General features: G+C 47.1%; 1 protein-coding gene and 1 pseudogene across 3 annotated transcripts in view; both read left to right on the plus strand.

Annotated features, from left to right (window-relative positions):
* The first annotated feature begins 4051 nt into the window (after positions 1 to 4051).
* LOC117080513 lies at positions 4052 to 7887 on the plus strand (annotated as a pseudogene). The gene is made up of 5 exons (XR_004435879.1): positions 4052 to 4729; positions 5552 to 5646; positions 6458 to 6551; positions 6818 to 6935; positions 7259 to 7887. The product of XR_004435879.1 is annotated as a proprotein convertase subtilisin/kexin type 7-like (transcript).
* A 5582-nt stretch (positions 7888 to 13469) lies between these two features.
* The window catches only part of PAFAH1B2 (platelet activating factor acetylhydrolase 1b catalytic subunit 2), a 28418-nt gene continuing 26537 nt past the window's right edge, over positions 13470 to 15350 (plus strand). Inside the window, exon 1 of one of the 2 annotated variants that reach the window (XM_033206822.1) lies at positions 13470 to 13621. The gene's annotated coding sequence lies outside the window, so the exon portion shown is untranslated. Of the gene's footprint in view, positions 13622 to 13698; positions 13976 to 15350 lie in introns of those variants that run through there. The other variant, XM_033206823.1, reaches the window with a different exon arrangement.

A 15350-nucleotide genomic window follows, 5' to 3' on the forward strand; every position in this document is an offset into this window, starting at 1 on the left:
AAAAAAAAATTAACCTTGACTTTACTCATCCATTAAATATTTATCAAGAAATATTTGTTGTGCCTCCTGGCACTGAGGCTACAAGGAGGAATAAGATGCTTGCCACAGAATAACTCATATTTAGTCAGGGAAAGAGACTTGCAATTAATTCAAAGAGAGAGATGGACATTATAATAGAAACACCAGTGGACTCTTGGAATTCAGAAATCAGGATTTTATCTTGAGAAAGACCCTGAAAAGCCATAATAAATTGATTTTTTTTTTTTTTTTTGAGACAGTCTCGCACTATCACCCAGGCTGGAGTGCAAAGGCATGATCTCGGCTCACTACAACCTCCACCTCCAGGGTTCAAGTGAATTCTCCTGCCTCAGCCTCGTGAGTGACTGGGATTACAGGTGCCCGCCACCATGCCCAGCTATTTTTTTTTTTTTGTATTTTTAGTAGAGACGGGTTTCACTATGTTGGCCAGGGTGGTCTCGAACTCCTGACCTTGTGATCCACCCCCTCCTCCCTTCAGCCTCCCAAAGTGCTGGGATTCCAGGCGTGAGCCACCGTGCCCAGCCAGGATTCGTATGTTTAATTAGGCGCAAATTTGAATGTAACTATCTTCAAGGTTGTTGTACAATGAAAGCAAAGCACTTAACCAGAAAGAGAGATCCAGATAACTACAAATTATAATTAATTTGTAGTATTTGTAATACTACAAATAATAATTAATAAAAAATGTATGTTTTATTTTTGTTTTTGTGTTTGTTTTTGAGACACAGTCTTGCTCTATCGCCCAGGCTGGAGTACAGTGGGGTGATCTCAGCTCACTGCAACCTCTGCCTCCCACATTCTAGAGATTCTGCTGCCTTAGCCTCCTGAGTAGCTGGGATTACAGATGTGTGCGACCACACCCAGCTAATTTTTTTGTATTTTTAGTAGAGACGAGCTTTCACCAAGTTGGCCAGGCTGGTCTCAAACTCCCGTCAAGTGATCCGCCCGCCTCGGCCTCCCAAAGTGCTGGGATTACAGGCATGAGTCACTGTGCCCGGGAATAGCGTGTATATTTTGGCCTGACATGGAATTCTTTACTCTTCTTTCTTTCTTTTTTTTTTAGATGGAGTCTTGCTCAGTCGTCCAGGCTGGAGTGCAGTGGCACAATCTCAGCTCACTGCAACCTCCGCCTCCCAGGTTCACGCCATTCTCCTGCCTCAGCCTCCCAAGTAGCTGGGACTACAGGCGCCCGCCACCGTGCCCGGTGAATTCTTTGTATTTTTAGTAAAGACAGGGTTTCACCATGTTAGCCAGGATGGTCTTGATCTCCTGATCTTGTGATCTGCCCGCCTCGGCCTCTCAAAGTGCTGGGATTACTGGCGTGAGCCACTGCGCTCAGCCACTTTACTCTTTCTTAAGCACACTTTTACACTCATTACATATCTGAGGCGATGACTTAAAATATTCAGGCACATTTCATTGGAAAGTACGTGGTATAGCGGGGTTCTCAAAAATGAGGAGTTCTCAAAGATCTCAAGAAAATTTTCTTGGGGGGACATGGTGGCTCACGCCTGTAATCCCAGCACTTTGGGAGGCCGAGGCGGTGGATTACCTGAGGTCAGGAGGTCGAGACCAGCCTGGCCAACATGGTGAAACCCCATCTCTTCTAAAAATGAAAAAATCAGTTGGGCGCAGTGGCATGTGCCTGTAATCCCTGCTACTCGGGAGGCTGAGGGAGAAGAATTGCTTGAACCCGGGAGGTGGAGGTTGCAGTGAGCTAAGATCGCACCACCGCACTCCAGCCTGGGTAACAAGCGAAATTCTGTCTCAAAAAAAAAAGAAAAAAGGAAAATGTACACATGGACACATCCATACACACAGAGAAAGGGCCTGGGTGGATATTTACCAACATGTTATGGAAAATTCTGGGTGCTTTTTTGTTTTCATTTTAATTCATCTGCTTTTCCAATTTACCTTCAGTTAATTTGTATTGTTTATCTAATAAGAAAATCCACAATGAACATAACTAAACCATTCAGAAAGGAAGCAGCCTCCAATAAAGACATGTCCAGAGTATGGCCGGAATGTGGGTGGCCAGCACAACGTGGATAAAGGTCTAGAGTTAAGGAGGTAGTAAAGCATTGTGAAGTTCTGACACTGGTGTCCTGGTGGATAATGGGAGGTGGCACTCTTCAGTGAGTACAGTGAGTGGGGGACTGAGCAGAAGGTCAGTAAGGACAGGGACTAGGAAGGACAGAAAGTGGTGTCATAAGGTCAGTAAGGACAGGGACTAGGAAGGACAGAAAGTGGTGTCATAGAAAGCCTGGAGCCTTTCCTTTCCTCCTTCTCCCCAGTCTCTGTTACCCACACACAAGCCACCTCCCTAGAAAGAGGCGGTGGCATGTTAGCTGGTCTTCTGCTATCTGTCTCTTCCTGTCTCTAGTCCATCCTACCCAGAGCTGTTAGAGTAGCCTTCTTTCAGTACTTTTTTTAAAAAAAAACTCTGTCCTGGCTGGGCCCAGTGGCTCAAGCATGTAATCCCAGCACTTTGGGATCACAAGATTAGAGTTCAAGACCAGCCTGGCCAACACAGTGAAACCCCATCTCTACTAAAAATGCAAAAATTGGCTGGGCGTGGTGGCAGGTGCCTGTAATCCCAGCTACTCAGGAGGCTGAGGCAGAAGAATCGCTTGAACCCAGGAGGCAGAGGTTGCAGTGAGCTGAGATCATACCACTCCCCTCCAGCCTGGGTAACAGAGTTAGACTCCGTCTCAAAAAAACAAAAACAAAAACAAACAAACAAAAAACCAACTCTGTCCTTGCTCAGTCATCTATAATAGGTCTCAGTTGCTTATTTAAAATAAAAAGCTTTAAAGCCCTTCCCATCCCGTCCTAGGTTATCCAGCACCTACTTTCAGTACCTCTCTGAGCTGCTATGTCTGTAAAATGAAGGTATTGCGCTGTGCATGGCATATTGGAATAATTTTTTTTTTTTTTTTGAGACAAGATCTCACTCTGTTGCCCAGGCTAGTGTGTGTAGAGGCACAATCATGGTTCACTGCAGCCTCAACATCCTGGGCTCAAGTCATCCTCCCACCCTCAACCTCCTGAGCAGCTGGGACCACAGGTGCTTACCACTATATCCAGCTGTTTTTTAAATTTTTAGTAGAGATGATGTCTCCCAGGCTGAAGCGATCCTCCTGCCTCAGCCTCCCAAAGTGCTGGGATTACAGGAGTGAGCCACCATGCCTGGCCTGGAATAAATTAATGGAAGAAAGGGTGCTTTAAAAAAAGTTGTCCTCATTGCAACCTAATTTCTTAATAGTCCCCAGTTGAGTCTTCCACTTCAGTAGATTTTTTTTTTAAATAATTGTAGATTTACAGGAGGTTGCAAAGAAAAGTACAAGGGAAGTCCCATGCACCCTTCTCCCAATCTTAATGTTTCACACAATTAAAGTATACCATCAAAACCAAGAAATAGACATTGGTACAACCCATAGTGCTTATTCAGTGTTCACCAGATATACATGCTGTCAATATTTGTGTTTGCGCATGTGTAGCTGTATGCAATTTTATCACATGTAGCCTTGCATAACTACCACCACAACCAAGATCCAGAACAATTCCATTATCACAAGACTCCCTTGTGTTACCCCTTTCTGGCGACACGCATCCCCTCCCTGTATCCCTGGCCCTTGGCACCCATTTATCTTTTATTTATCGCTGCAGGTATGTTATTTCAACGAACGTCATGTAAATGGAATTGGGCAATGTGCATCCTTTTTCTTTTTCTTTCTTTTTTTTTTTTTTTTCTGAGACAGAGTCTTGTTCTGTCACCCAGGCTGGAGTGTAGTGGCATGAGCATGGCTCACTGCAGCCTCCACCTCCCAGGCTAAAGCAATCCTCCCACTTAACCCTCCTGGGTATGCACACCACCACACCCAGCTACATGCTTCTTTTGAGATTTTTTTTTCACTCACATAATTTGCTTGAAATTTATCCACCAGCATTTAAAAAAAAAATTGTGCATAGTCTTCAGTGAGATGTGTGCATTTTCACCCGTTTTTGTTCACGCCTTTTCCACTGCCTGCAATGCCCCCTATCAACCATCTCTACCAATCTGTATTCATTTCCTTCAGCATATCTCACTGCTATGTGCCTAAAACCATCAGACTTATTTCTCTTCCCTTATCAATTATGTATGTTTCCCATACCATATCATTTTCCACTTGCAGGTAGAAGACAGGGACCATGCCTATCTTATCTTTATATTCCCAGCATCTAGTACAGTGCCTGAAGTGTAGGAGGTATCCAGTAAATAATTTTTTGGATGTATGAATGATTGAAGTTGCTCTACTGGATTCTTACATTGTGTCTTGGGTATGTGCTGTCTTCCCATCTAGACTCGAAGCTATGTTGTAAACTTGAGAGCAGCAACTCCATTCCATTTACTAGTACAGGCGAGGTCCCAGTTAGGGTTGCCGTAGACATTTGTATGTGGCTTCAGTGAGCGTGTGTCTTTGTGTACATGGGGGTGAAGTGAAGGCATAGTTGTGGGCTGGTTTCCCAGCTGCCCAGCCCGACTTTCCACAGTCAGCAGGATGGACCTGGAGATGTCCAGGCTGAAGACCCTGGAGCATGTGGCAATGACAGTTTCCATCACTCACCCAGGGCGTGGTAGCTTGGAACTGAAATTGTTCCTCCCCAGCAGCACGATGCCCCTCGTCAGCGCCCCCTGCAGCATGGACTCGTACGTACACCCGCCCAAGCCCTGAGCAACCTTTGCAGCAAGGGCCTTTCCAAGGAAAAGAAATGGGAGAAGTGGATCCTGGCACTGTCCTAAACTACTGTGGCACTGGCTATCCCTGGCAGCTGGAAGCCTTTCATCACAAGCCTTCTTCAAGTGCTAGGCCCTGCACCTCACATACACGTTCTCTAATCCTTCTAAGAACCCTGTAGATTAGACTTTGTAACCTCTTTTTACAAATGAGGAAACTGGCCGAGCATGGTGCCTCACACCAGTAATCCCAGCACTTTGGGAGGTCAAGGCAGGAGAATCACTTGAAGCCAGGAGTTCAAGACCAGCTTGGGCAACAAAGTGAGACCCTCTCTACAAAGAATTTAAAGATTAGCCGAGCATGGTGGTATATGCCTATAGTCCCAGCTGCTCAGGAGACTGCGGTGGGAGGATCACTTGAGCCCAGGAAGTCAAGGCTGCAGTGAGCTGTGATCATGCCACTGTACTCCAGCTTGGGTAACAGAGTGAGACCCTGTCTCTAAAAAAAAAAAAAAAGAGGAAACAAGTCATGGAGCTAGTAAGTGCCCAAGAGAATAAGAATAAACCTAGATCCATGGGACTCCAAGCCTGTGCACAGCCCATGCTTGCTTTTTCCACCACACCACGTTAGCACAGTTCCTCCTTCCATGAGACCCCAGGGGCAAGGGGCACCTGAGAACCCCTTGGGGCACCCTCCCAAGTTTCCATGGCTACTACAGGAAGAAAGTGTTGCTGGGGGAAGGTCAGCTCTCTGGCCCACGCCTTCCACCTGTTTCTGCTGTGTTCTTTCCTCAGGGATCCCAACGGCTTCAATGACTGGACCTTCTCCACTGTGCGATGCTGGGGGGAGAGAGCCCGAGGGACCTACAGGCTTGTCGTCAGGGATGTCGGTGAGCCTTGTGCCCTCGCACCAGGCCCTGCCTTTCCTGCTTGTTATCTGGTCCCTCTGCATCTCAGAGTCCCCACAGAAAGTGTCCCGTGTGCAATATATAGGGTTACCACTGGACCAAGAGGGTTGATGCCAAGAGTGTGCCCCATCCTTGAAATGGGCATTGCTATCTGAAACTGTTCATTTATACTGCCTCTCATATTCCTTGGAGGAGTGACCCACCCATTTTTCCTAGGATAGCAACAAAAAGTCCTTGTTGAAACCGCATTTCAATTCCTTTTACGTATAACCATCCTTCGGCCAGTCCCGGTAGGCAGGTAAGGGCAGGACTCATTTCACCATTTTTTTTTTAAACTGGCCCAGAGGTTTGAGGTGACTTGTGGAAGGTCACCATAAGTGAAGGCCACAATATCCATGAATTTTGAATATCTTTACTATCAGCGTATAGACTGGAAATTGAGCTCAACCCTCCCATCCTCCAGTCAAGTTAGACATTCCCTAGGCCAGTGGTTTTCAAAGCTTTAATTTGGTAGAAAGACATTTTTTCCAAGCAGAATCCCAGCTGAACCCCCAAAATATGGGAGAGAAAAGCAAGACTCTGCTCTGGAGTACAACCTTTCAACCTTTTCCATCCCTAGGGGCACCCAGTGAGGCTCTTCTGCAGACCCTGGAGTCAGTGGGACAGAGTGAGGCAGCTCCTAGAGCAGACCATGTGGCCTGAGCCCCTTTGGGTGGCAGGGTGGGCAGGGCCTCTGCTGTTTGGCATGGCTGACAGAGGGGCGTGGCTCACGAGCTGCCCCTTGCTGCCCTAGGGGATGAGTCATTCCAGGTCGGCATCCTCCGGCAATGGCAGCTGACCCTATATGGCTCTGTGTGGAGTCCAGTAGACATCAGGGACAGACAAAGGTGGGTAAAGCTGCATGTGTCAGATGGAAGGCCACTCACAGGGGAAGGGCCGCCTAGGGAGCCCATCGCCCTCTGAACCCCAGCTGTGTTTCCCAGCTCCAGCCTCAAGCCGGGGGACGGAGCCCTGGGCTGGGAACTCAGTCTGGGCCTCTCCTTTCTGCTGTGGGGCTTCCCTGTCTTCAGCTGTAGGAAGGGAAGATGGGTGAGGGCAGATGGTGCAGGAACCACAGTCAGTGGGGCATCCTCATCTCTTTTCTTCTCCACAGGCTGCTAGAGAGTGCCATGAGTGGAAAATACCTGCACGATGACTTCGCCCTGCCCTGCCCACCGGGGCTGAAAATTCCTGAGGAAGATGGTTACGCCATCACCCCCAACACCCTCAAGGTACTAGGGCCAAGACTCAAGCTGCGGGTAGACAGGACTGTCCTGTCTTGGGCATGGAGTTCTTAGCATGCTTCTCAGGGTCACCTGCGTGGCGAAGGACTGGGAGGACCTGGGTCCCAGCAGTGGTTTCATAGCATTGCTCCTACCCTGCTAGCCTAACTCTTATAGGACAGGTCTTTTCGGGGCAGTGGGGAGGGGGAAGAGTTTGTGTGAAAAAGGCAATCCTAGAAGGAAAAAGACTTTCTGAGCTCATTGTCCTGGGCTGAGAAAGGCTGTAGGCTTCGGGAAACAGTGCCTCACGTAGGTGCTTGCCTCAACCCCAGACCCTGGTGCTGGTAGGCTGTTTCACTGTCTTCTGGACCGCTTACTACATGCTGGAAGTATATTTGAGCCAGAGGAATGTGGCTTCCAACCAAGTTAGTAGGAGTGGACCCTGCCACTGGCCCCATCGGAGCCAGAAAGCCAAGGAGGAAGGGACAGAGCTAGAATCAGTGCCACTCTGCAGCAGCAAGGATCCAGACGAAGTAGAAACAGAGCAGGGGCCCTCCCACCACCTCTGACCTCCTTGCTCTAGACCTGCTGGAGCAAGGGGACTGGAGCCTGTCCCAGAATAAGAGCGCCTGGACTGCCCTCATCAGCACCGAGACCTACTGCACGGGAAGGAGGAACAGATCTGCTGACCTCAGGGCCTGACAGTGTGGGACAGGCTCTTCTTAAAATTAGGGAGCTCTTGAGAGAAAGCAGCCCTGATGCTTACATCTGGAATCTGAGGCATCCTCTGACTCCACTCAAAGAGGGTGAGGGCCTTCTTAAGATACAAATGGCAGAGGATTGCTGCCAGAGAAGTCTGGTCAGAGCCACAGGGTCTTCCTCCAGCCAAACGGGAACTTTGGGTGAGAAGGTGTTGGACAGGGGATTGGTGCCCCCTTTGGGTTGGCCTCCATCCTCTTTTTTTTTTCCCTTAACACTCTCCACCTGGAGATGGGCGCCTCTTTTTTTTTTTTTTTTTGAGACGGAGTCTGGATCTGTTGCCCAGGCTGGAATGCAGTGGCATGATCTTGGCTCACTGCAACCTCTGCCTCCCGGGTTCACGCCATTCTCCTACCTCAGCCTCCAGAGTAGCTGGGACTACACACGCCTGGCTAATTTTTTGTATTTTTAGTAGAGACAGGGTTTCACTGTGTTAGCCAGGATGCTCTCGATCTCCTGACCTTGTGATCTGCCTGCCTCGGCCTCCCAAAGTGCTGGAATTACAGGCGTGAGCCACTGCGCCGGGCGCCTCTTTTTTTTGAGGTGGAGTTTGACTCTTCTTGCTTAGGCTGGAGTGCAACGGTGGATCTCAGCTCACTGCAACTTTTGCCTTCCAGGTTCAAGCGATTCTCCTGCCTCAGCCTCCCGAGTAGCTGGGACTACAGGCATGTGCCACGACGCCCAGCTAATTTTTTTTTTTTTTTTTTTTTTTGAGAGGGAGTCTCACTCAGTCACCCAAGCTGGAGTGCAGTCGTGCGATCTCAGCTCACTGCAAGCTCGGCCTCCCGGGTTCACGCCATTCTTCTGCGTCAGCCTCCCAAGTAGCTGGGACTACAGGCGCCCGCCGCCACACCCGGCTAATTTTTTTGCATTTTTAGTAGAGACGGGGTTTCACCGTGTTAGCCAGGATGGTCTCAATCTCCTGACGTCGTGATCCATCTGCCTCGGGTACTCCCAAAGTGCTGGGATTACAGGCGTGAGCCACCGCACCCAGCCTAATTTTGTATTTTTAGAAGAGAAGTGGTTTCTCCATGTTGGTCAGGCTGGTCTCAAACTCCTGACCTCAGGTGATCAGCCCGCCTTGGCCTCCCAAAGTGCTGGAATTACAGGTGTGAGCCACTGCTCCCGGCCGGGTTGCCTCTTTAATACCATCCTTTCAGTTCTCCAAACATGAATTCTTTCTAAGAAAACCCTCAGAACAACAAATATTTACTGAGCACCTAATGGCATGCCATATAGTGTGTGAGCAGCTCCAAGAGAATTCCAAGGTAAATTAGTAATGTAAACATCATTTTATATGAGGACAAAATTAGGTTGGATTATATATGTCTAAAGTAATACACACTTAGTGCCACTTGACAGCACAAGTTAGTTGAAAAATTACTTGACATACAATATTAGACAGATCAACAAGACAGAAGCTTAACAAGGATATCCAGGACTCGAACTCAGCTCTGCACCAAGCCGACCTAGTAGACATCTACAGAACTCTCCACCCCAAATCAACAGAATATACATTCTTCTCAGCACCACACTGCACTTATTCTAAAATGAACCACATAATTGGAAATAAAGCACTCCTCAGCAAATGTAAAAGAACAGAAATCGCAACAAACTGTCTCTCAGACCACAGTGCCATCAAATTAGAACCCAGGATTGAGAAACTCACTCAAAACAGCACAACTGCGTGGAAACGGAACAACCTGCTCCTGAATGACTACTGGGTAAATAACAAAATGAAGGCAGAAATAAAGATGTTCTTTGAAACCAATGAAAACAAAGACACAACGTACCAGAATCTCTGGGACACATTTAAAGCAGTGCGTAGAGAGAAATTTACAGCACTAAATGCCCACAAGAGAAAGCAGGAGATATCTAAAATTGACACCCTAACATCACAATTAAAAGAACTAGAGAAGCAAGAGCAAACGCATTCAAAAGCTAGCAGAAAGCAAGAAATAACCAAGATCCGAGCAGAACTGAAGGAGATAGGGACACAAAAAACCCTTCAAAAAATCAATGAATCCAGGAGCTGTTTTTTTGAAAAGATCAACAAAATTGATAGACTGCTGGCAAGACTAATAAAGAAGAGAGAATAATCAAACAGATGCAATAAAAATGATAAAGGGAATATCACCACTGATCCCACAAAAATACAAACTACCATCAAAGAATACCATAAACACCTCTATGCAAATAAACTAAAAAATCTAGAAGAAATGGATGAATTCCTGGACACATACACTCTCCCAAGACTAAACCAGGAAGAAGTTGAATCTCTGAATAGACCAATAAAAGGCTCTGAAATTGAGACAATAATTAATAGCCTACCAACCAAAAAAAAGTTCACGACCAGACAGATTCACAGCCAAATTCTATTAGAGCTACAAAGAGGAGCTGGTACTATTCCTTCTGAAACTATTCCAATCAATGGAAAAAGAGGGAATCCTCCCAACTCATTTTATGAGGCCAGCATCATCCTGATACCAAAGCCTGGCAGAGACACAACAAAAACAAGATACTTTTAGACCAATATTCCTGATGAACATCGATACGAAAATCCTCAATAAAATACTGGCAAACTGAATCCAGCAGCACTTCAAAAAGCTTATCCACCACGATCAAGTCGGGTTCATCCCTGGGATGCAAGGCTGGTTCAACATACATAAATCGATAAACATAATCTATCACATAAACAAAACCAATGACAAAAACCACATGATTATCTCAACGAAGAAAAGGCCTTTGACAAAATTCAACAGCCCTTCATGCTAAAAACTCGCAATAAACAAGGTATTGATGGATCGTATCTCAAAATAGTAAGAGCTATTTATAACAAACCCACAGCCAATATTATACTGAATGGGCAAAAACGGGAAGCATTCCCTTTGAAAACCGGCAGAAGGTAAGAATGCCCTCTCCCACCACTCCTATTCAACATAGTGTTGGAGGTTCTGGCCAGTGCAATTAGGCAAGAGAAAGAAATAAAGGGTATTCAAATAGGAAAAGAGGAAGTCAAATTGTCCCTGTTTGCAGATGACATGATTGTATATTTAGAAGACCCCATCGTCTCAGCCCAAAATCTCCTTAAGCTGATAAGCAACTTCAGCAAAGTCTCAGGATACAAAATCAATCTGCAAAAATCACAAACATTCCTATACACCAATAACAGACAAACAGCCAAATCATGAGTGAACTCCCATTCACAATTGCTACAAAGAGAATAAAATACCTAGGAATCCAACTTACAAGGGATGTGAAGGACCTCTTCAAGGAGAACTACAAACCACTGCTCAATGAAATAAAAGAGGATACAAACAAATGGAAGAACATTCCATGCTCATGGATAGGAAGAATCAGTATTGTGAAAATGACCACACTGCCCAAAGTAATTTATAGATTCAGTGCTATCCCCATCAAGCTACCAATGACTTTCTTCATGGAATTGGAAAAAACTACTTTAAAGTTCATATGGAACCCAAAAAGAGCCCACATTTCCAAGACAATCCTAAGCAAAAAGAACAAAGCTGGAGGCATCATGCTACCTGACTTCAAAGTATACTACAAGGCTACAGTAACCAAAACAGCATGGTACTGGTACCAAAACAGATCTATAGACCAATAGAACAGAACAGAGGCCTCAGAAATAACACCACACATCTACGACCATCTGCACTTTGACAAATCTGACAAAAACAAGCAATGGGGAAAGGATTCCCTATTTAATAAATGGTGCCAGGAAAACTGGCTAGCCATATGCAGAACGCTGAAACTGGATCCCTTCCTTACACCTTATACAAAAATTAATTCAAGATGGATTAAAGACTTAAATGTTAGACCTAAAACCATAAAACCCTAGAAGAAAACCTAGGCAATACCATTCAGGACACAGGCATGGGCAAAGACTTTCTGACTAAAACACCAAAAGCAATGGCAACAAAAGCCAGAATAGACAAATGGGATATAATTAAACTAAAGAGCTTCTGCACAGCAAAAGAAACTACCATCAGAGTGAACACGCAACCTACAGAATGGGAGAAAAATTTTGCAATCTACCCATCTGACAAAGGATTAATATCCAGAATCTACAAAGAACTTTAACAAATTTACAAGAAAAAAACCCCATCAAAAAGTGGGCAAAGGATAAGAACAGACATTTCTCAAAAGAAGACATTTATGCAGCCAACAGACACATGAAAAAATCATCATCACTGGTCATCAGAGAAATGCAAATCAAAACCACAATGAGATACCATCACCATCTCACACCAGTTAGAATGGTGATCATTAAAAAGTCAGGAAACAACAGATGCTGGAGAGGATGTGGAGAAATAGGAATGCTTTTACACTGTTGGTGGGAGTGTAAATTAGTTCAACCATTGTGAAAGACAGAGTGACGATTCCTCATGGATCTAGAACTAGAAATACCATTTGACCCAGCAATCCCATTACTGGGTATATACCTAAAGGATTATAAATCATGCTACTATAAAGACACATGCACACACATGTTCATTGCGGCACTATTCACAATAGCAAAGACTTGGAACCAACCCAAATGTCCATCAATGATAGACTGGATTAAGAAAATGTGGTGCGTATACACCATGGAATACTATGCAGCCATAAAAAGGATGCGTTCATATCCTTTGCAGGAACATGGATGAAGCTGGAAACCATCATTCTCAGCAAACTATCACAAGGACAGAAAACCAACCACCACATGTTCTCACTTACAGGTGGGAACTGAACAGTGAGAACACTTGGACAAAGGGCGGGGAACATCACACGTGGGGATCTGTTGGGGGATGGGTGGCTGGGGGAGGGATAGCATTAGGAGAAATACGTAATGTAAATGACCAGTTGACGGGTGCAGCAAACCCACATGGCACATGTATACCTATGTAACAAACCTGCACGTTGTGCACATGTACCCTAGAACTTGAAGTATAATTTAAAAAAAAAAGAAAAATTACTTGACATATCTTGACATTTTAGGCTCCCAGGATTTCACAGTATTCTTAACAGATTTTGTCAGCAAAATCAACGCTCCCCCCAACATCAGTTTAAGAGCCCTGGAAGCCTCTGCCTATTCAACAGCATAGAGCTGAGATCCTTAAAGGGCCAGCTCAGGGCACTGCTCCACCAACCGTTGGGCTGCTATAAGCTCGAACACATCACTTGCCCCTCCTTTCTACTTTTATAGATCCTGCATTTATTTAGCATATAAACTTTACAATATTGACTTTGCATATGTATGTCTTCCCCTAAACGGGATGGATCTTTTAAGGAAAAGCCTGGGGTTCGTCATCCCCCTATGTATCACCTTAACAGGCGGTCACCTAAAATCTCCACATTCGTCACAGAAACAGAAATTCCACTAATAAATGTCAGGTACTGCCTCCTTAACCTTGGTCCGCTATTTCCCTCCCACTTTCAGCAGTCTGGTTTATTCCATGGGTGGAGGAAGAAGCCAAGTTGGCTGAGTGTGAAGGGAATGGCGTCAGTGTGACTTCACGCCACATTGTCCCGAATGCCAGCTCCACACTGCGGTGGCACGAACGCAGGATTGAGCGATGCAGTTGGAGTAAACAGAGAGGCCCATGTAGCTCAGACGCCACACAAGATGGGGGTAAGCGCGAGAACAAAGCAGGGTACCCAACGGGGTGTGGCGGGACACCTGGGCCCACGCCGCCAGCGCCCGGGAGAGGTAGGGCGGGTAGAGAGGAACCACGCTGAGGCGAGGCGGGGTGGGGGCGGAACTTCCGGAAGCCATTTGCCTGAGTGGCAGGGGAACCGGAAGTGGAAGAGCTGCTGCTGGTGCTGGGGCCGGAGGAGGGACGCGCCGGAGCGGGGCCGCTGGGACCGAGCGAGCGACAGACGCGCCACCCGCCGACGCCTCAGCCGCTTGGGGCCCGCACGGACCCACTACTTCAGTGAGTGCATCCAGGGTCGTGGGGAACCGGTGGCTTAGAGGCCGGGGTCGGAAGGGGCTGTGAGGTGTTATTGTGAGAGGCCCGCGACCTCCCCTCCCCCACCATTGCGGCCCCTCCCCCCACGCCACCCCATCCCCTTGGGGGGGCCTCGCGAGCGCGCGCCTTCTCTGCGGGCCCGGCGTCGGCTTCCCAGCCGCCGGCGCAGCTAGTTTTCGCCCTGTGAACCCTTTCCCGGTATCTCACCCTGAAAGCTGTCGACTCTCTTCAGCCGCCGGCCGGCGCCTCCACCGCCTTTCCCGGGAGAGTAGCGCGGCGGGCGCCCCGCCCCGCCCTGCCCTGCCGGGCCCACCCGCGGTAGGCCTCGCGCACCCCAGCTCGCCCAGGCTGGGCGCTGCTGCTCCTGTCCTGGTCTCAGCTGCTGCCTTTTCCCTCCATCCCAGGGGTCTAACTTCTCACCCTTCTCTCTCCTTGCCTCTGGTCGGAGGGAAAACCACTTACACCGTTGTGTTTTTACCGAGCACTTTTGCCTCCTCCTTTTGTTGAAAAATTTCAGCGCTTTAGAAACTTCTCCGTTGCCTCTTAGGGTGTGTGTATTCAAAAGGTGTATAGACCGTCACCACTCGGAAGGGATTATTTCTTGGAAGGCTTTCCAGCCCGCATCTCATCTTAGACATGAATGTGCTCAGAGCGGCTGGTGACCTGCCCAAGGTCAGCCACCTAGATAAACCTGTCAGCGGAGAGGTTTGGAGGGATGTTTTTTCCTGGCTCACCGTCCCGTTTGCCAGATCCGTGCCTTCTGGTCTACAGGTTTGATTGACCCGTTGCGTGGTGACTCATGCTTCTGCTTTTCATAGCTCGCAGGCCAGCGTTGCTTTTCAGAATTTATACACAAACTTAAGAACACTAACACTGGGAACTTCAGCCTCTTTGTAGAGCTTACCCGTAGAGAAAGGAAAGACCACCCGGATCCACCCTAGGACCTCAGTACAGCTTGAAATTAAGGGAAGGGGTTGGGCCGAGGGGGAAGGTGCTGAGAAAGTGGAAGGAGAAAGTGCTTAAGATTGTCTTTGCCTTGGATGTGCCTTGTGTCTTTGGCTTCTTCTGGGCACCTTGTTCTGACATAAAGGTTGCCTCCTTGTAGGGGAGAAGGGGAGGACTAGGAAATCACCGTGCATTAGTTTGTTGGCTTGGGCATTTGATCATAAATTACGGAGGTGCTGGACCGGAGGACCCACCCACCAGCCCACGGAGGCTACCGGGTATTCAGGATGAGGGCCGCCTTCCTCTACAATAACCATACCCACTCCCTCTGAAACAAAGTGGAGAGTCTTAGGTCTGAGTGGAAACATTCTAAATCTCTTAATTCTTGGTTCAGCTTTCCTACTCCATCTGTTTTCCTGGTTCAGACTAAAACATCTAACTCAGCTTGAGAATTTATAATGCTTTGTTGTTGGAACTGGTTTCTCATTAAATACATTACACTATGCTGGTATAAGCACTTGGAAATTCTAGCGCTGTATTGTCATAGTAAGTAGAGAATATAGAAAACGCAGGAAAATCGTGCAAGTCGGTTACTCCTCGTCTTGCCGGAGAACTCACTTTAATGGACAACAAAGCTTCCCCTGGAGTACAGTCTGTTGTGGCAAATTAACAAAACTTGTTTTTTTTTTTTTGAGACGGAGTCTCGCTCTGTCACCGGGACTGGAGTGCAGTGGCCGGATCTCAGCTC

Source organism: Trachypithecus francoisi, unplaced genomic scaffold (genome assembly GCF_009764315.1).
Source record: "Trachypithecus francoisi isolate TF-2019V2 unplaced genomic scaffold, Tfra_2.0 Lachesis_group8, whole genome shotgun sequence".
In the NCBI taxonomy this organism is placed as follows: domain Eukaryota; kingdom Metazoa; phylum Chordata; class Mammalia; order Primates; family Cercopithecidae; genus Trachypithecus; species Trachypithecus francoisi.